The sequence below is a fragment of the Xyrauchen texanus genome, chromosome 2, assembly GCF_025860055.1.
Source record: "Xyrauchen texanus isolate HMW12.3.18 chromosome 2, RBS_HiC_50CHRs, whole genome shotgun sequence".
In the NCBI taxonomy this organism is placed as follows: Eukaryota; Metazoa; Chordata; class Actinopteri; order Cypriniformes; family Catostomidae; genus Xyrauchen; species Xyrauchen texanus.
The window spans coordinates 38,866,053-38,889,057 of NC_068277.1; the positions used below are offsets into that span (position 1 = coordinate 38,866,053).

General features: G+C 38.6%; 1 protein-coding gene across 9 annotated transcripts in view; it reads left to right on the plus strand.

Moving 5' to 3' along the window:
* Nucleotides 1-23,005, plus strand: part of LOC127657924 (VPS10 domain-containing receptor SorCS2-like) — a 221,697-nt gene that overhangs the window by 143,164 nt on the left and 55,528 nt on the right. The gene's annotated exons all lie outside the window — the stretch shown is intronic.

Below are 23,005 nucleotides of genomic sequence, written 5' to 3' on the forward strand. Positions count from 1 at the left end.
TGAAAGCCAATGGCACAAAATAAAAACAAATATACTGTATATACATTGGCAGCAAAAAGTTTGGAATAATGTACAGATTTTGCTCTTTTGGAAAGAAATTGGTACTTTTATTCACCAAAGTGGCATTCAACTGATCACAATGTATAGTCAGGACATTAATAATGTGAAAAATTACTATTACAATTTCAAATAAATATTCAGAACTTAAACTACTTCAAAGAGTTCTCATCAAAAAATCCTCCACATGCAGAAATGACAAATTTGCAGATCTATGGCATTTTAGATGTCAGTTTGTCCAGATACTCAGGTGAGATTTCACTCCACACTTCCTGTAGCACTTGCCATAGATGTGTCTGTCTTGTCTGGCAATTCTCACACACCTTACAGTCTAGCTGATCACACAAAAGCTCAATGAGGTTAAGATCCATAACACTTTTCCAATTATCTGTTGTCCAATGTCTGTGTTTCTTTGCCCACTCAAAAATGTGTCTAGATTTGATAAAAAATTACTTCAAATAGTGATGGTGCTGTTTTTTACATCAGTAATGTCCTGACTATACTTTGTGATCAGTTAAATGCCACTTTGGTGAATTAAAGTACCAATTTCCATAAAAAGCATTATAAAATCTAAAAACAATGTTATAACACTTAAGCTAAAATTATCCTTATTTAATGTGCACCTATCCTCAGGCAACCTATTTTATTCCTGTGTATTCAAATGACATTTTACCATACATGGTTTTAAACTTACATAAATTCAGATCGATTATACTCTGCCTCGTACTATACCTGTGCCTTTCTCTTACAAATGAAAAATGTTTTTTTACTATCATCATTTCAGTTCTTGCTGAAATGACATAATCACCAGCCTTGACAGCCAACTCAGGAGTTTTGTGTAGTTTATGTTTAGAACCATATAGTATCGCCTTAGTTTTACCTAAGTGTAACAAAAGTTTATTTTCAGATAGCCGTACTCCTACCTTGTCTAACTCTTCACCTAGTTTCTCCTGAACCTTACAAATATCCTTAACTGAAACTATATAAATACAATAATGGACCCAAAGCACTCCCCTAAGGAAAACCATAAGTCACAGCTTCCCACAAACCTTCATCCTCTTAGACCTTCCCAATAAATAATATGTCAACCATGCAATAGCTGAACTCAAAAACCATATAGCTCTTGTCTGCCGGACCGAACTCCAGGCAAGTGTCGCTGACAGAGAATGCTTGCAGGTCCCCAACCCTCTTGATGGAAGTGAGCGTGATCAGGAGGGCCGTCTTGAAGGAGAGGGCTTTGAGCTCAACTGATTCTAGCAGCTCAAAGGGGGGCCTTGCCGATTTATGTACAGTACACTATCGTGGCGGTGCTGTCTGAGCAAATCAAGATGTGCTTTCCCATGGAATAGCGGGAGAAACCTTCCATTGCACACGGTGCCCCAACCCTGTTTGAAGGCATCTGTGGTGACCAGAACGCATTGGGACACCTGCTGTAGGGGGACTCCTGTCTGCAGAAAACAAAGGTCTGTCTAGGGGTTGAAAGTTTGGCGGCAGGCTGGGGTGCCACGGAGGATGCCATATGCCCCAGGAGCCTCTGGAAATGTTTTAGAGGAACCACTGTGCCTGGCTTGAATAAGGTGAGGCATTTCAGCACCGACTGCATGCTCGTTGGTGAGGCTCACTGTCATTGAGACTGAGTCTAACTCCATGATGAGAAAAGAGATGCTCTGAACCGGGGCGAGCTTTCTCTTTTCCCAGTTGACCTGAACCCCTAGATGGCTGAGGTACCTGAGCACCTGGTCCCTGTGGGTGCACAGTGACTCGAGAGTGGGCTAGGATGAGACAGTCATCGAGGTAATTGTGTATGCGGATTCCCACTTCCCTTAGCGGGGCAAGGGTTGCCTCTGCGACCTTCGTGAAGACACGAGGGGACAGGGACATGCTGAAGGGGTGGAACTTTTACTGGTACGCCTGGCCGTCGAACGCGAACCGTAAGGCTGTAGAAACCCTTCTTCATCTCCGCTGGAGGGACAGGCTCTATCGCGTCTTTGAGTAAGAGGGTCGCACGTAGGGTGTTGGCGTCTTCGCCATGCACCGAGGTAAAGTGGACACCGCCGAAAGGGGTCGGGGGCCTGGCGAATTGAATTGCATAGCCAAGTCAGATGGTCCTGGCCAGCCAGCGCGACGGGTTGGGAAGTGAAAGCCATGCATCAAAGCTCCGTGCGAGGGGCACTAAGGGGACAGTCGCTTTTGACGTACCTGGCGAGACTTCGCAGCAGATGGCCCAGGGAATGAGGAAATCGCTCTTTTATTGAGCAAAGAAGAGTGGTCTGATTACCAGCTCCAGAGAAAACGTCTCGTTCCATGGGTCGTCCCTCTCAGGAACGCTTGGGAGCCTTCCGGGTCCTCGAGGACGTTCGGGAGACAGGGCGTGTGCTTCCTGCAGGGAGCTCAATGCTGGGGCTGAGAGCTGGGCTTGTGGTGGAGCTGCATGGCGTTTGTGAGCCGCTGGGTGACGCCCTTGGTTGTGAGCAGTGAAAGGTGCCCTCCACGAACTCGTCAGCTCATCATGCACCTCCGAGAAGAAAGGGACCGTGGTGGGGGGGTGGTGTGTGGCTGTGAGTGCTGCCCAGAACCAGTCGTCTAGCCGTGAAGGCTGCGGGATGACGGAGGGTTCCAGTCCAACCCCACTCTGGTTCAACCTGGGTAAAACATCACCATTTGGACCTAGACATGGATAAATGTTTCCCAAAAGCAACAGGCTAAAATGATCAGAATCAGAATCAGAATGAGCTTTATTGTGAAGTATGTTTACACATACAAGGAATTTGTCTTGGTGACAGAAGCTTCCAGTGCACAAACAATACAACAACTAGATAAAAATAAAAAGCAAATTAAAAATATAAGTATATATAGAAATTCACAATAAGACTATATATACGTATGTAGAAATACAAATCTGTCATATTTAAGTTTGGTTTAAAAATCGAATTTAAAGCACTTAAATTAACAAAAAACGTAAAAGCCAAAAATGCTGCCACTATGCCATGCGCACCCTGCGCCATCTTGTCTTGACTTATTAATGTAACAAACATTGTCCTTTGTGTGTGTGTGTGTGTGTGTGTGTGTGTGTGTGTGTGTGTGTGTGTGTGTGTTTATGTAGTTTAGTCACATGCAACTACTGCTCCTAATTAGGTTTATACACATACATTTCAATAGAGGTACAGAACAAACAGGCACAGTTGGAGACTCGTCCTTTATATCTCTCTCTCATACACACACTGGCACAAATAGAGTAGAAGCATGTGTCATTTGTGTAGCTACCTGTTGCTCTTTCCCATTACTGTGTCTGCAAACCCAGCATGCACCTTCTTTTGTGAACATCTGAGGAATGTTAATGTGTCTCTTTAAACTGTCTCTCTCTGGTTACACATTTACAATCAGCTTAAACCAACACAGTCTCATTCTTGACCATTAAACTGAAGACTAGAAATCTGGAAACTAGCTCGGTAGAGAAGCGCTGAAGTATGCTAATGATGGTCTGTGTGTGTGTGTGTGTGTGTGTGTGTGTGTGTGTGTGTGTGTGTGTGTGTGTGTGTGTGTGTGTGTGTGAGTGAGAGAGAGAGAGAGAGAGAGAGTGAGAGAGAGAGAGAGAGAGAGAGAGAGAGAGTCAGTGCTGCCTCTCATTGCTGGAACAATGGCATCTGTTTCAGATTCCTCTTATCCTTTATTCTTTCAGTCAATAAGCAATCACTGATTCAAAGAAAAATATAGAGAAACAGTGTCTCCCCAGGGGCAGATATTATTTTTTGCTTTCAAATTAATGAAAAATATCACAAAGACCCCAACAGTGACATCCAAGCCCTGTTGTTTGTATTTTATGTTAGTTATATGTGTGTTATTTTGAAATTTTGATGAACTATGTTTGTGCAACATGATCTAAAATGTGATTTTTTGATTTGTTGTGAAGAGTGCAACCTCATTGAAAGTCATACTCAAGAGCAAAAGAGTAGCTCATTTAAAAGTACTCATGAGTATTGAGTACTGAGTTGCGAAATCTATGCCCCTTTAAAACAAAAACTCTATGCTGAAATTTAAAAATGTAACACACATACCCTAATTTACATTACCTTTTCTGGCTGTTTGCCAGAAAGAATAAAAAATATAGGTGTTTTATAGGTGTTTGTGATTTTAAAATACATAACTTATCTATGATATTGTAAACACTACATGAATCTGAATGAAAATATAAAAGGGTGACATGATTACAGAAATAAAAAGATAAAAAGTTATTTTCAGTATCATAATGTATTAAACAATAACATTAAAATCAGTTTATGTTACATTTCCCTTAATGCCGACAGAGAGAGTTACTGTTGTGCATAAAACTTGTTCAAAACAATGGAAGGAATGCAAAAAAAAAACACTGAAAAAACAGGGTCACTCGGCGCGTTATGTCCCGCACAATACAGGGGGCAGAACAGTTGTTTGGTACAGGGCCCACATTATTTAGTCACCCTTATGGCATCCCAGATACGTATGACTTTCTTTCTTTGGCAGAAATAAAGTAAGATTTTTAGGAGAATATTTCAGCTCTTTTGGTCCATAAGTGAATGGGTGTCAAAATTTTGTAGCTCCAAAAACCACATAAATCAGCATAAAAGTAGTCTAATCCATGTGCCTCAGCGGTTTACTCCATGACTTCAGAAGTTATATGATAGGTGTGGGTAAGAAACAGATCAATATTTAAGTACATTTTTACTATAAATTCTCCTGCTCAGTCAATCTCCACTTTAACTTTCACATTCTTCTTGCATAGTTCATTGTGCATTAACTTATGTTAACATATAGAATGTTTGATTTTAAAAATGTACATTTAAAAATATACAATGAAGGCTGTAGTTACAGAATCACCCTGAAACAATCACCATATCAAACAAGCCAGAGTTGTCATCACCACAACTGACCGCAACATATTTTCTTATGTAGAATCTACAATTTTGTATGCTGAAATATCTGCTTGTTTTGGTATGCAATGAAGGAATTGGTTAACGTAGTTATTCTTTTTCATTGTGTGGCGTGGAGAACGTGCTTGTTTGGAGCTCTTGCAGTTGCTGCCTTGTTGGATTCAAGTGACAAAGTGCAGCATTCAATTTCCAGTGTCATAAAATCCCCTTTAGAAAATCTCTCAAAATACACATTTATTAACACTTATTGAGTTAAAACCAGTAATGTAGTGACAGGAATGCTGCCAAGTGTAATTAAGTAAAAGTAAATTTTTTCATTCGATATGAGCTACTGTGATAATTAAACTGCAAGACACTGTGATTTAATTAAATAAATATAGTCTGCATGTGCTGCGTGCTTCAAAGTGAATGTGTAAAGCCACTTATATGCTAAAAATGCCATATTTTATAAGCATTGCATTGCTTTTGCTTGATATGACAGAGGAGAGCGCACATTCACTGTGAAGGGACTATATATTTATATAACTTTAATAATCACACAATAATTAAATAGTCTAAAGGAGTGTGTTCATTGGCATTTTACCTATTTTTTGTAGCATTGAAATTGGTATAGAGAATTATGAAAATGTACTGGTTTTGTTACCGACTACTAAAAATGTTGGTCAACCAACCTTACCAGAAAGCTTCTAATATACCAGCTAGACCAGCATCAAGCCAGCCATAACCAGCAAAAAAATTCATTTTGTGTGTAAACTAGTCTTTTCAGCAGGGGTTTGGAAATGGTAGGTTTGGTGTTGGAGGTGTACTTTGGATCTTCATGCACACATACAGGTGTTTGTTGCTATACTTTTATACTTTTAAATTTTTTCATCAACCATTATGCATTGGCAAAAGGCCAACAGCTACATTTAGTCATGGAATATATGAGCACTTTCCACATGACAACATCCGCATCATCTCAAACAAGGTCACAGTGATTCGACTGAGAGCGAGTTGTATGTTTAAGATTGAACATGAGCCAGAGTTGCATGCTTGTGTTTTCAGTCTAGATGAATACTTGCTATAGTTTGAAATCTGAAAATAAATATAAAAAGCTGAAACAGATGAGGCTGCCAAGGGGCATGCTATGAAAAATTGTCCAATTTGTTCCTGAGCTGGAATCATTGTGTGTGTCTGGGAGGCCATGGTCAAGCCTGCTCCCGTCACTTGTCTTTCTTCTCTTTCATTCCACACGTTTCTCCCTTTCCCTTTCCCTCTTTCTCTTTCTACCTCCAGGCTCTCTTTTGGTGCTTGTCCCCATGCTTCAATCTCTGGCCTTCTCTTTGGGTGCTTTCCCCTCTCTTATATGCTTTTATTCCTGGATGGCATAATTCAAGAGAGCAGTATTTCTATTGGAAACTAAACCAGCCTGAGAACATTGGGAACTGGTTTATCCCAGAATCTAAGACAAGGGGGTTCATAGTGTTATTTTTAAATATACAAGTGTTAGTTCTGGTCTTTGAATCTTATTGGACGAGAGACGTTCCATGAGTACTGATGGTCTGACACCATCAGTACTTGGACGATTCACTGTGTGTATCACACCGCTTGTGTTCATGCTGTTCTAAAATAAAGTGTAAGAGCAGTGCAGATCTGTTAAGAGCTACCATATGTGTCTTTTTCTTTTTTTTTTACATTATATATTGTAGCCAGCAGGTGGTGGCAAAAGATAATTTGTGTGCAACATGAGCCAGTTTGGTGATATGAAGTGAATCCACGTTATCCAGTGTTTACATGCAACAGCGCTCTGTGATCTCTTGTATTACTACTACATTACTAAAGCTAGGAAATAGTTTTAAACGAACAACTTCAGCATTACGGCTCATCACAGTTGAGAGACACAACAGACTGATTAATTACACAACTCAAGGCGCTTACCTCTTATCGGAGTTTCCACATTGGAGGGCACATGCTGTTTAAATTGGACATTCCAGTCCCTATAGTGAATGACTCTTGTGCTCCGGCTACCGCAAAATAGGGAGAAATACCCCCGCTTGGACGGCTACTTTTCTCCTGAGAATGCTGATTTTCAGAAAGCTGACAGCATCTCTTCTTGGGTGTGGCAACAGGTGATTGCGCACGCTCCATCTCTCTCTCTCTCTCTCTCTCACTCACACACACACACGCGCACACACATCCATCCTTTTTATCCAATAACATGTTCGAAACAGCACAAGCCATGATACTATTTCTGAAGTGACATTTTTGAATTACTAACGAAGGCTAGTAATCTGCAACAGCAGATTCTGATCCACCTTCTAATAAAATAGTTCCATACACAAATGCATTTTTATGACCGTACTCAGTTTTTCCTAATTTTTAAAAATGTACTTGTTCATTGAACTCTTATATATAAGCAATATCACATGAGCAGTTGTGCTATATGACCCTAAATCAGTACTGCTGTGATAACCTATGGCACTCCACCTGCGGTCAATCACAGCAGTGCTGATGTAGGGCCATATTGCACTCTTGCTTGTGTGATATTGTTTAATATGGATTTGAAAAATTGACTGGATGCCACCAATATTTTATGAAATAGAAAATTAAAGACAAAGACAACTTTGATCTATTTGGGAAAGGTTGGCATCACTGTTTGGTTTACACAATTTGGGAAACATTGATTTAGGGAGAAACAGCAAAGACACTGGCAATGTAGTGATACTGCTATTATAGGTAACACATACAATAAGGTTCCATTTGTTAACATTAGTTAACAACATTAATTAAAATGAACTAACAATGAACAATACTTATTAAGCATTTATAAATCTTAGTTAATGTTAATTTCAACATACAGCATTAAGTAAATAATTGAAGCATTTAATAAAAGATCTACCAGTGGTCTACCAACATTTAAAGCTTAAATGTTATAGAGATGGATGAAAAGATATTTTTGAAATTCAATATTTTATTCATATAAATTAGTTAACAAGAGAGAGAGAAAAAGATGGATGGAAGAAAGAAAATAAATCAGATATAGCAGTTTTCTTTTCTTTTTTTTCTTTTTTCTCCTGACAGGTGCTCTCATTATTATATGTTAAATTTCACATGCTGAAATTCAACATATCTTTTTGAGGATGCATTTTTTTCACATTTGCCCCACTTGATGGTTTAATGGGAAAAGGTAATATACATGCATGTGTAACCATGTCATGCACATTTACACCTTTCTTCAGCACTGGAGACAATACTATGAAACCTTTTGTTTGCTGTCCTAATGAATATAATGGCAGAGCGACACATTTGCCTCTGTTTGACCATTATTCGATTAGAATTTATAGCTGTCCTATTAATGAAACAGCAACAGAATTACATTGAAAAGCCGCAATGATGATTGTGTGTTTCAGACGTCCTTGTAATTATTATTTTTTTTCATTTCATTTTGCAATTTTGTGACCTCTTAAAAAGGATGTACAGTAGTTATCCCTGATCATATTTATTATATATATACATTCAAATAACAAAACAAAAAAAATAAAAATAAACAGTAGCATTCTTAAGCATATCTATCTAAGTTTTACTAGTTGATCTTGATCATTCTGATACTGCAGATAAACAGGTTCTCCAAACACAGGTGACGTATATGAAGTAAGCAGTTTTTGTTTGATTGATGAGAGTACATGATTTAGTTTAGCCATGTTTCCACTATTGGTCAAAATGAGGGTGTGCTAGTGTGTTCCAGGAGCAGTTGTGTTCACACAGTCACTTTCAGGGTTTCATCATGCATCCTCTTTGGTCAGGGCTTCCTCAGGGCCAGCAGCAGACCATCTTTGGCCCACCAATTACCCATGGCCAAAGAAGCCCAACTGGGGATTGAGGCGGGGTTAAAGTCAAAGGCGGAGTTTCCCTGAGTCAAGTCTTTCCACCAAGCAAAGACCAAAATAAGCAAATAAACAGCAGCTTCAGCTTCCACAATGTTCATTTTGAGGGCTAGCTAGTCTCCGGAGTCTGATACCTCAGCTTGAGCTTCCCTCTTGAATTGTGAAATTGTTGAGGTGTGTGGCGTTGGCACTGGGCAGCATGTTAAGGGCAGGTTGGAAAGCAACGCTGTGGGGCTATTGGCCCGAAGATGGTAATGTAGATCGATTTTGGTCTCGCGGCTTGAAGTCTGAGGCTATTGGCCCCGGCTGACTAGTTGATAGCTCTGGCTTACACTGACCCGATAGTGGAAAAGCAGCTATTGAGTCTTCTCTATTTTGATATCCAAAAGTTACATTTGATGGTTTTTCATAAAATGCACTTGTCTAATTTACGTAGTTTGTATATTACGTGTGTATGTATACAAACGTGTATATATTGAAACTACAGTGTGTGTAAAGCAGTCTTTACAGAGAAGGCTCTTGTTCTCTTGAAATTTACTCTATATTTATTGTGATATGAGTGTACCACATTCAATTATAGATCTTACCAGTGTTAGTGTGCTAGTATGTGTATGAGCAGCTTTTCTTTGTGTGTCATGGGAGAGGTCTTCCATTCATATTTGCATCTATTGTTAATAAATCATTTGTACTTCTGTTAGTAATTTTTTTCTGCAGTTTTCCTGATTAAGATATAAAGATGGATAACAAGCATCAAGGAATCCAATGGGATTTTCAGTCAGCTCTTTTATCACTCCTGTGAATGTTGTCAATGTTGAATAATTGATCAAATGTGTGGAGGAATGTATCTGGTATCTGAATGTATCTGAAAACCTCATCAAGTGAAACGTCTATATTTGATGACTTCTTGGACTCTTAGGTTGTACTCACACTAGGTAATCTTTACCATGCCCGATCATGTTTGACCCCCAAAGTCAGGTTCGTTTGACTAGTGTGATCACTTCGTACCATGCCCGGGCACAATACGCTGAAGCGTGAAGAGGTGGGCTCAGGCACGGTACGCATCTAGTGTGATCGCTAACCGTGACCGAGCATTGAACTGGAAACATGACGTCAATGATGCGACTGGGCAAAGGGATCACTTTGGTCTACGGCATAGGAGCAGTGTTTACTGGAAATTTGGGCAGACGAGAGTATACAGGAACAACTGATACAGCACAGAAGAATATTTACATTTATATTTATGCATTTGGCAAATGGTTTTATCCAAAGCGAATTACAGTGCACTTATTACAGGGACATTCCCCCCGGAGCAACCTGGAGTTAAGTGTCTTGCTCAAGGACACAATGGTGGTGGCTGTGAGGATCGAACCAGCAACCTTCTGATTACCAGTTATGTGCTTTAGCCCACTACGCCACCTCCACTACCAGAACTACGAGATATTTGGTAAAATTTGCGACTGTCTTCGTGCTCGTGGATACCACTGAGCAATGGTATGACAAGCTGAAATAACTGTGGGTTCAGTATCTGAAGGTACAGAATGAACTCTGGCAGCTCGTCGGACAAAAAGTATAAATTCCAGTGGTACGATGCTGTCGACAATTAGGCATGTGAGAGGGCCGCATGTCACCGTGGCCCAAACGGCTTAAAATAAGCCACAAAGTAAGTAACGTTAAAATGATGGACTCCATTGTGCTCTGCGAGAGTGTTTTCTTCCTGTTTTCTTCTAAACAAAAAGTCACACCGTAATGACGTAAACATGCTCAGGCCCAGAATGTTAAGTGCAATGTGAGTGCAAGCCAGAAGGGCAGGGGGGACAACCATGCTTGGGCACTGTACAAGGTAACCGGACCTAGTGTGAGAACGCCCTTAGATGTGTCTTATGAATGCTACAGTATATAGACAGATCATTGGATTGCACGCAGAGGCTCTTTTGATGTTCTGCACACGCTGCTTTGAGCCTGTGGCTCTGATTGTGTGCTAATCGCTGGAACATTTTGTGACTTGAGGAGAGAGATGAAGTCTCCAAGCTCCTTTCTCTAGTAAGGGGTCTTTTTAATGACTCTCAACTTCTAAAGGTCACAAACAGTTTTGCTTGATGAGTATTTCATATTACCTCAATATTACTTTTGATATGACCTAGATCAAATTTGATATGATTTGATTTTCTTTACAATTAGTTCTAAATGTGATTTCTACATGTTATTCTGCAGATCCTTTCAGACTAAATTGATGTTCTTACTTTCATATGACAGTTGTAGTGTTTGTTATAAAAGTCAAGCTAGCAAGCATTAGGGGAAGAACACTGTCTATTCTCCAGTGACTGGAAAACAAAAAGACAAATAAAGGAATAAAAGTGCTGTGTTTTCTAGATGTGACAGAGAGAGTGAAGGTCAGGATGTGCATCTCTATCCCACATGTTGCTCTAGACCTGGACCTTGAAGACACCTGGTATGTGCACTGTGGGAAGACTCTGCAAAGTAGAGATTCAGTGCTGAATTTACAGATGTGGCTTAATTGCAGGAAGGCTCCATTGTCATGTCTTGCTCCTGTTATGAGGAGGCCACGTAAAACATACATTAGAAAAAAGGTCAGTGGCCGCACATGCCCCCCTCCTGGTCCATGGTGTGAGGGCCAGCAGCTTCCTTTTAACAGCTCAGAATGGTGTCCAACGGCAGGGTGACTAATGAAGGGACAAGGCAGCTTTTACACGAGGGGAGGTGGTCACACCATTAAAACAGCTAAATTGCACTTACACTATTTATAATCATGACCTCTGATCAGTGTTGGATAGATTATTTCTGAAATGTAATCTGGTACTGATTACAAATGACACAACCAAAAATTGTTGTCAGAATCTAATCTGATTAATTTTGGATTACTTATTGCATGTTTTGATGAAAATCTAATTTTAAGTGTATTAAAGGAATAGTTCACCCAAACAATTATAATTCTCTCATCATTTAATCACTCTTATGTCATCTCAAACTCGTATGACTTTTTTTTTCAAACAGAACACAAACTTAGATACTTTAATGAAGATATGTCTGTTTGTATATTCAATACAAGTGAATGGTTAACACATTTTCAAGCTCTAAAAAAGACATTAAGGCAGCATAAATGTAATCCATACAATTTAAAGTGGTTTAATCCATGTCTTCTGAAGCGATCCAATCGATTTGGGGTTGATTAACTTTATGCTGACTTTATGTTCTTTTCAGAGCTTTGAATGGAAAAAGAGATATCCTATCTCCAGTAAAATATCTTCATTTGTTTTCCTTGGAAGAAAGAAAGTCTTATTACACACATTAAAAATGTAATATAATTACAAGCACTTGATTTTTGTAATCTGATTATGTAATCCAAATGACATGTTGTCCATTACTACCCAATACTGTCTCTCATACAAAATATGCCTTAGACATACTGTCAATGTTTAAGACCTCTATTCTTGCTTTTCCTCAGAGATCTACACTGTTGATATAAAGATGTATGCTGAATATTCTTTAGATATCCTTAGCCAACTCTGAGTCAGATCTGAGTGTAAATGGACATGAAAGACAGAGAGCTGAAAGTTAAAGGGTGGGCAAAATTAAACTATAATAACTGATAAACAAGTTAAAGAGTGGATGAAAGGTAAATGTAATAAAACAACTGCCTAACTAATAATATATATATATATATATATATATATATATATATATATATATATATATATATATATATATATATATATATATATATATTTTTTTTTTTTTTTTTATTTATTTATTTATTTTTTATTTATTTATTTTTTTTAGATATGTAATGTTGACTTCTCTTAGTCCTAATGGTTGCCTTACACTCCTAAACATCCTCACCCTGACCTTGACCATTGCTGAGGGCTTGGTCAGGGCTCCACTGCACCCAAACACACTCTACATCAGTTCAATATTTCAACACCTCCAAACCCAGAGGAACCAAGAGCAATGGGAGACATGAATTATTAGTCATTTCATTTAGGACTGGACTGGAGATATGCACACCACAGGCACACATGTGCATCTACCAGCATGCTCACCCACTTGTTTACTTACACAGAAATTAGCTTATTTGCAAATTCAAAATTCATCTGGAAATAAAATTTGTCAGTATGATGTGTTTGATATTTGTTTACAACATCGGGTCACTGTCAGCACCCCATACTGTGCAATGTACTGTCATTGTTCCAGTGTACCTGAGCAGCCTGCAATGACACCCTGTGACCTGTCATAATATGCCATAGTCTCTTCCTGCTGTAGACTATAATACTACCACACCTGCCAAAGTCTGGCAAAACAAGCCTCTTATGAATATTGCATACGCAGCTGTCTGAATGACCAACAAACCGACACATAGGGAATATGAATAACAGAGTGTATTAGTATGCAGTGTGAGACTCCCCACCAGATGAAGTAAGACAGACCACACGTGTGCTTGGACACTACTATCTGAATGTTTTCCATAACAATGCTATACACTGACACCCAAACCAGCATTTCAACATGTATTTGGGGGCATATTGCTTATTCCTCACTTGAAAAAAAAGGAGGATGATGTTACAGAAGGAGGACAAATGAAGGGTTGGATTGAAGTAGGTATTTTTGAATGTGAAGGATGGGTAGAGTTAGGCTGAGAGATGACAAAAATGTATATATAGCAGAGATGATAGCTTATCTTCACTCATTTGTTTGTAACAAATCTCTTGCCAGAGATGGCAAGACATGTTTGTTTTGTAAAAAGATTGATGGTGCAGGCTTTTCTTCATTGTTTCTGAATATATTAAGCATTCCATTACTTCTCTTTTCAGGACTAATGAAGAGTAAACTTTCTCCTTTCATTACTCTGGTAAATCGATATTTCCACTCAGTCGTGAATAAAGCGAGGGTGTATCTTTTTGGTTTGGAAAAGTGCTAAAATATTCTACACATTTCTTCAGATATTACTCAAAATGAAAGATATGTGATGTATATGTAGATATAGTTAATGGTGCTTGTGTGTGCGTTTGGTAGAAGGGGAAGAAGAGATGTGCGCATTTTGAAGAGCCTCCTTGCTCCATATGTTAATGTAAGCCTCGGATGCCGATCCAACCATCTGAACTTCACATTGTCAAGTACATGAAACAAGTTCTTTCAAAAATAAAAAAGTTATTTTATTATCCCAAGCCTTCCTTTTATACAAGTTGTGAACACGGCTCAATCAAGTTTAACAAGCCCCTAGAGAGATGACTCATGCTTTAACTTAAACAAGAGGCAAATCTAGTCATGAGTCATTACTGGAACAAGGAATTATTGCATCATTTCCTATTTAAGCATTCTCATTTTTAGTCACAGTATGAACTTAATCAGGATCTGTTTACTGTGTTGTAATATAGAGAGAATAGGTGTTATGATGGTGTGCTTCACTGTGCCATATATGCTCTGTGTTAGTGAGTTTAAAAACATTTCATCAATCCTTTGTCACCATCTTAATTATGCTATTCAAACTGCATATAAGCCTAGCTGTCCTGAAAAACTCATTATGAGGGCCATGCCACAACAGAATTATTTCCTGTTCCTGACCGAATTTTATGTTCACTTTTTGAAGTAAACACTTCTAGAGATCAACTCAGGGCAACTTACATTATATGCTCTGCAAGAGGAGCAGTAATACATAGTATTTTGCCTCAAAATGCATCTCTGCATCTCTGCATCTCTTGCTCACTTTTAGGCAGCTGGATTAGCTGGATCTGTTTCAAAAGTTTTGATTTAGTGAGTTATTGTTCTGTTGTAGGTTATCCGACCCACAGTTAGGCCCCCATGTCTCTTTTTGATCCTGAATACTTCTTCAAGTTACTACTTTTCAGAACATGCACTTAGTTTGACCCTTTTTGAATCACTTATGAGCAACATTGCATTTTCAATATGAAGAAATATGGACCTTCTCCCTGTGGGTTTATTTTAAGGCTATGAGTAGTAAGTACATGCAATAGTTAAAGACTGAGGAACATGAAAGTTGATTTTTTTTCTCCCCATTTCCTCTCACTTATGTTTTTTACCTGCTCATTTAAAATTCATTTGCAAACAGCAGAACAGGCAGGAGGTGAAAAAGGGAGATGGTGTTAAAGAGAGTGCTGAGGTGCTTTTAAAGATCACCTCCCTAACAGTCTAAATATTTCAGTTAAGACACTCTTTTTGTAACAGCCAAGCGACTATGACACACAAATGCACTTAACACACATGCATACTCAGGTGACATTGAATTTTAGCTGATTTAATGTGACTTGACACACATCAGTATTGCACCGCAGCACAGTTGTCTAATCTCTCACCATGTGTCCAATCCTCTTATTCCTGATGTGATATTTCTCTGTAAACCCATTCAATATGACACAATGTGAACTACAACAATATAGGTGAAAGGTTCTTATCTAATAAATGTCAGAGTCCCTTGTCATCTCAAAACATTGAAGCACCTTTTCCAAGTCACTGACAAGGACTTAAAGTATATATTTTTTTCACAGACACTAATTATACAGTGCATGTACACTCTCAGAGCACTTTATTAGGAACACTATAGTCCTAATAAAGTGCAAGACGTTTTCTTCAGCTTTTGTAGCCCATTTGCCTCAAGGTTCGATGTGTTGTGCATCCTGAGATGCTATTCTGCTCACTACAGTTGTACAGAGTGCTTATCTGAGTTTTTGTGAGAAAATCTCAGGAGATCAACAGTTACAGAAATATTCAAAGCAGCCTGTCTTTCACCAAAATTCGTGCCACGGTCAAAATCACTTAGATCAACTTTTCCCCCATTCTGACGGTTGATGTGAATATTTACTGAAACTCCTGACCCATATATGCATGATTTTATGCATTACACTGCTGCCACATGATTGGCTGATTAGATAATCAAATTAATAAGTAGGTGTACAGGTGTTTATAATAAAGTGAATACTAAGCTAACTTAATGTTGTCTCCATTCACAACAGTACTTACCAGTATAATATCTTTATGTGTTTTTTTATGTGAAGAGAAGGGAATATTCATAGTGTGCCAATTTCCTGGACTGTATCTGACCCATTCTTTAAGATATTTGGCCAGTAAACTGCTCACCTCATTAAAGATCTACAAGCCCTGAAGGACATTGCTGATATAGCCCTCACAACACCTACTAGATGCCTCATTGGGCTTCAGTCAATGTTAGTATAATTGCTAATGTCTGTGGAAGATTTAGGGTCTGTTGAGAGGTAATTTGCATTAGCTCAGTTAAGTACACAGGCAGAAAGTTAGCAGAAAGATTACAACCAGTGTTCCTTTGAACAAATAGTTGCAATAGTGGTGCAGAGTGGTGGTGGCAGAGTGGCTAAAGCACAGGGCTGTTAATCAGAAGGTTGCTGGTTCAAACCCCACGGCCACCACCATTGTACCCTTGAGCAAGACACTTAACTCCAGGCTGTTCCGGGGGGATTGTCCCTGTTATAATTGCACTGTAAGTCGCTTTGGATAAAAGCATCTGCCAAATGCAATAAGTTAAAAGCAGCAAGAGAAAGACAAGATTTGGTGTGGAATTTATACCTAAAAAAACTTTCTGTGAACAGAATAAAGCCTTGAACAGGACATGTTTTTGTTGCAAATACAAGACACAACACGTAAACACCTTACTGTTCCAAAGAAATGCTCCTCCCAAACCGTCATTTTAGAACATGTTTTTACACCAAATTAATCATTTGAATGTTCTAGCTTTATTAACTTGAATAATACTACTGTGATCTCCAAAAATCTAATTATTAAAAAAATATTTTAGTTATTGATACACCTGTTAGTCCTCCCATAATGTTTTACATTTTCAACATATCAGAATTGGCAAAGAAAAATAAATAATTAAAAATCTACCAACCTGATAATTTATACTTATCAAGACAAATAGCACAAGGCCTAACCATCAGGAGAGCATTGTATACACTTTTAATGAACCTTAATATTCCCCCTCCCTCTTTTATCTTCAGCTGATTACATGCACAAGTGAGGAAGAGGGATTAAAAGGATTTGCAGATAAACAGTGATGTTGGCACGTTCAGGCACATAAAATTCAGTAAGACAGTAAAACATGTGCATCACCAGAAAGCATTAAAGCAGCATTAACCTGACAGGAAGTTATACTCTGTTTATTAGAGACACCCTTGGCCAACAAAGGGTCAGAGTAGAGAGGAGTGGGAAACTAATGGCACTTTTCCACTGCACGTTATGGTTCGACTCGACTCTACTCGCTTTGCTTTTCTGAGCTTGCATTTCTACTGCTGTTTAGTGCCGCTTCAACGTGGGTGGGATTATAGGCTGATCGTCATAGTTGCGCTGCCGCTACTGCAGTGACATCATCTTAAACGTGACACAAAAGAATAAACAATAACACGACTGCTAGCTGTTAGCTACTAGCTCATTGTGCTGCATAAAGCACAATATCTGGGTGGACAAGGTGATTTTACACAAGTGTAACTGTTAAATTGGCCTGGTTGTTTAAGAAGCAAGCTTCCAGTAGCTGGTCAACTAAATAAAGTGAAGCTTTCAAACAGAGTATAGAGTTAACATAACAAAACATACCATCCTCTATTGTGGACTCATCCATCGAGTCCAGGGCACTCTCCCTCTCATTGCTCGCTGGTTTAGATAGAGTCCATTTAGTCGAACCACTTCCACATTTCCTTGATGGTTCTGGTCAATTTTACGTTTTGTTTTACCTTTCCCTGCACTGTTGGTAGATCAGGTGGTAGCCGTGTCTCAACTGTGCGGCCAACACAAAACAAAACTTTTTATTTTCGCGTTGTTTCGTTCGTCGCTAACGAGAGGAATGTCTGCACCTCATTTATTGACCACTTGTGTTTTTGCGCACAGCCATTTTTTTTTACAATTCGAAAGTTGCGTGGACAAATGATACTGCTATCGCTGTAGCTAACTTTAAAACTAGCAGGTTGATGTCCCATGTCGCAAATTCAGTGACGCTTGTAGTGACAATTCTCTCTGTCCAATCAGTGATCTGCAGGGTTTTGACGTCACATTTAGTATCGGCTCGGCTCACTAGGAACCTCGACCGAGGTGGTTCTAAAAAAAGTAACAGGTACCAGGTACTATCCACAGTGAAAAACACCCAAAAAGCAAGCAAGTACCATGTACCATGAGTCGAGTTGTACCATGCAGTGGAAAAGGCCGATTAGAGAGTCCAGTGTTTCTGTTGCCACAAACTGTTAGTAAGGTGAACAAAGGATTTTGCAAATTCTTGTAAGATAACACTTTTACTCCATAGTAGAAATGAAAGTGATGGAATTATTATTATTTGTATTTTTTTTGTAGTCTGTTGAGAAAGTGCAATGGGCCCCTCAGACCGAATGAGTTCTTACGCTAAAAAAAGCTAGATGCAATGCAAAAAACAGAACAGAATGCAGATGTCTTGAAAAACTTGGCACTCCTAAGCAAGGCACTGAAAACATTCTGCAAAGGTCAAAGACTTCTGTCTAGTGCATGTTTTCACAGAAACACACAAAAAACCTATACTGACACAAAAAAAAATAGCTGTAAATGGCTCCTAAGGCTGCTTTCTCTATTCGTTTTTGATTTCTGATTTGTTTGGTCTAGTGAGTCCCAACACAGTCTCATGACAACTTTTAATAATTAAAGGTGGCAAAATGCAAGATGATGAAATTGTCTGACCAATAGGTCTCACCAATCAATAAACAGAATTTGTTTTTAAGCATAACATTTTAGCTAGTCTCTGATCCAACACTTTATTTGAGGTTTATCAAGGTTAATGCTGCAATCCATTCAAAGTCAGATGTGGGATATTCCAACTTGATATCCACGATCTCCAACCATAAAGGCATTCTATTGCCAGATGCTCAGAAGATGAGCTAAGGAAACAAAAATGTAACACTCCCATTAGCTTAGCAGGTGTTTTGAATGTCACCAGAGACATCTTCTAGCAACCCAATTGACATTGTAAATTTATTTTTCAGACTTTGTACAACTGCCTCTGCAAACATTTGTTAAACATGCTTTAATATCATGTAATGTAGGAACTTTGATCAATATTATTTAATAGAAGTGAATCACGGTTGAAGATCGTTGATTTTTTCCACACAGGTTTCGAAGTTGGAAGTCCAACTTCAAGTGGTGATTCATTGCACTTTGCCTAGTAGTGTTACGCTTGATTAACGAGGCAGACGAGGAGATGCGGATCCAAACGCAGTTGAACTTTATTTGAATGACTAAACAGGGCAAAACACAAAGTAACAACCCACGATGGGGAAAAGAAACATAAACTGGGTAAGCAGATCAAGGTAGACATGAACTGGGAACTCGAAAGGGAAAGACACACCAGGTTTAACATCAAACGACGATCGACAAAGACAGAACAAAGACACGGGGTATAAATACACAAACATGGGATAGGTGGCCAATGAAAGAACAGAACTCAAACAAGATAACAAGGTGATTAACAGAAACCAAAGGCAAATTAACAAGGGCAGGTGTAAACAATGAACAGTGAACACGAACGCTAACAAGGACTATGGAATTACATAAGGGACTAAAGTGAAAACTAAGAAGTGCAAAAGTGACAACAACGGTAAACAAGAGGGCAACAGTGAAACGAGACAGGGTGGACTATGGAGTTAAATAAGGGACTAAAGTGAAAACTAAGAAGTGCAAAAGTGACAAGATGGAAAACAAGAGGGCAACAGCGAGACAAGACAGGGTAATCGTTACAAGTAGAAAGTTAGAAATTCTGACTTTGCAAGTTGAGTTTAGTGTTTGGGTAAGGGGTTAGACTTTATGGTTAGTTTTAGGTTTTGTTTAGAGGTTAAACTTAGCAAAAATTATAATAGCATCATTCAATTTCTTATGATTTTGCCATCTCATACAAATTAGTATGACCTGTGATGTACTGTACATCTTAGATGTCCTGGCACCGAAAAAGTCAGCAAATCAGCAAATTCATTTTTGGGTGAACTATTCCTTTAAAGTATTTGCTTTGTAAAACTCCAATTCTGTCGGCTGTGTATTAGATTTTTTATTTTTAACGAGACAATGTGGCTTTTCATGTAATGCATATTCAAAAGGCCAAGTTTTTTGTACTAATGCTCTATGAATTTCTTTTGTGTTTTTATGCATGCAAGTCTGTGAATGTGTGCAGTGCTATTTCTCTCTTTTGTGAGTTATAGTGTGTTTTGTCCTCACTGTTTTTGTGGCACAATGAGGATTTTTCCAGTAGCATTGCCCAATATCATCGCCGGCAATGCAGCAACTGCACTCTTCCAGAAATCAATAATGAACAATGGATGAATGAGGGCAATTATGAAGACAAAAAAAGAACCGAACAGTTCAAGCTCTCCCGTTGACTGCTTTTCAGAACTGGCTTGCAGAAAAGAGAAAAAAGAGAATAAATCATTCAAATGCACTGACTGAACATGACGTGACAGACATGTGGTTGACCTCCAAAAGACTCCATGAAGGAAAATAAGACAATATTCTTTAAATGGCCTTCAGAATTCCTGTTCTGCCTTGAATCTGTTATGCTATTCCCTGCTTCTGTGCATGTTATAAAGCACACCCAGTCTTCAGCCGAGAGGACCCTTCCCCTATATCTTAGAGCTATTCTGGGCTCTTCTTACTGATCTTCTAATAACCCCATCTCATTTTCTCAATGGGAGAGTCAAAGCAGAAATCAGAACAGTAATCACTCTGAAACGTGTGGTAGGAGAAGCATCGCTCTTGAAAGAATATGCAAACATGTGTGTGTGTGTGTGTGTGTGTGTGTGTGTGTGTGTGTGTGTGTGTGTGTGTGTGTGTGTGTGTGTGTTTATTTTCATGCACACCCCCTGCTGCTGCCCCTCCAAAGTCATTTTCACCATGGGTTGCTAGTGCTGTTCAGAAAAAGGAAGAAAAAATAAAGAAAAGTATAAAGAGAGATATATATACAAAGAGAGCAAGTGAGAGAGAGGAGTGTGAAAGAGAGAGCATCAGATAAAACAAGCATAGTGGAAGATCACTGATGGCAACTTGAGATGTTATTATCCAACAGTGTTCGACTTCTTGTGTTGAATGAATGAAGCATGAACTTATATAACATTGGCTGGTCTGAAATAATTGTATTTATTAATAATATTAATAATTGTATAATTGTATTATATGCTATAATAGCTCATATGCAGTATATTATGGAGAGAAGGGAATCAAACAAGCTGGCTTTTGTAAGTAGATTTAGAATGAGGTGGTTTAAATGAGGGGAAATTAGGGTTCTGCCAAACCAATTTCACCTTGCACTGCCACTAGTAGTCACTTAGGGCTTGAGTTATGCCATTATATTGTGTACCCCAGGGCCACTGTACAGATCTTTTCCAATAGACAGTAAACTGTTTCAGTCTCGCTCAGCTGCCTGTCTGCTCACAGTTGGCTGGGCAATAGATTTATTTATGACATAGGCTGTGACGGTTATTGGCAGAACCCATCACCTTGTTGTGGGCCATTTTCACCATTTCTTGACATTCGTAGACCACTTGTTTGGTCCTCTATTGTTATTACATGGCACGTTGCAGAACAGAATGATCTGTAATGGCAAAAACAAGACAAAAATGTCAATGTTCAGCTGTGTAATGTACATAAAATGGTCTCATTTACAAAATTAAAAAATCCAGGGGAAATAAAGGCGAGCGCGCTCTAATATTATATGACCTGTGTATTTCACCTGTTTCCTCTGAACATCTTAATGTTTTTTTTTATGTTTTTCTTAAAAAAAATTAATGTAGCAGACATCTACAGTGGGGTCCAAATGTCTGAGACCACTTGTGAAAATATTTTTTTTTCTTTCATCACAAATGATATATGCTATTAATTATTTTTATCACTATAATGATTTGAGTGAAAGGTTGAACTGAAACATTTACATAATTTCAGTGTTTTAGTATTTCATATTTCCCACTTTTGCTTCAATGTTGGCATCATAATATAGATGTGAGTATGTACATCAAAGGATGGGAAGCGAGCTTTGATGTATACAGAATATTCATCATTTTGGAGTAAGAGAACTATTCATTCATTTGAATGTCAATTGGCTTAATTGCATTAAAGGCATCATGTGTGTAATTTACGATTTCAATTTGCATTCCAGTATCCACATGTTTAAAAAAATAACTCTCTCCTTTGATGCCATTTCTATGACTGTCTGTCTCTCTCTCTCTCTCTCTCTCTCTCTCTCTCTCCTTCTATCCCCCCTCTGTCACCTCCTCCGGGCACTGGCAAAAGTTCTTCTACCCATTTGTTTCCAGTGAGATTCGGTAATCCATTTACAGTTGTTCACATTTGCCAGCTTTTTACCCACTCCCACAGACATAAAGTATAAATAGTGCAAGTGAGAGCTAAATAGTGCAAGTGAGAACAAATCAGAGGAAAAAGAGAGAGTGAGAGAGACAATTGATTAACAATGTTTTCACCTAAATTAAATTTCCCTACATTGAGATAATAGGTGATTATTTTACCTACTCCTTTTCTCCAAAATTAACAAGAATGTTTGAATTGGATTGTATCCTGCTCATTTGACTGGTGAGGAGTGCCTGCGGACAACGGTCTCCACGGAGACCACATGGTAACCAGGGTAACCTGGCCTTTGACACGAGATCTCTCTTCAGAGGAAATGGGCTGAACTTTTGGTGTGGAAAGGATGGTTCTTTATCTCCCCTCATAGAGTATTATAGCAGAGCTGAAAATGCATAATGTTTGGTTAACATCACTCACATTAGTTGAACATTCAGCATCCTTTCTCTTTCAGTATGTGTCTTGGACCATGTTTCTGCCAGTAGTCCTAACACAGGATCTGCTTCCTCCTCTCAGGCCAAATTAGTGAAGCCATCCATGCTTTCTCTCTCGGAAAGGCTATAAATTTAAAATGTATCACTTTTAATTGCAATATTTTTCATAGATAATAGCAATTAATTTCAAATTTTTAAAGGGCTGAAATTTGATTCTAAACATACTTTTTTTCTGGTTAAAATGCATTTATTTCATCCTTAGGAAAGAAAACAAAACAATATGTAACAACAGCTTTATTATCATTTTCCAAACAAAGCCTTCCACAGTATAAATATAGAAATGCTCTAAAATAGCACTTACAATTCAAGTAACAGTAAATGTTTCCCAAAG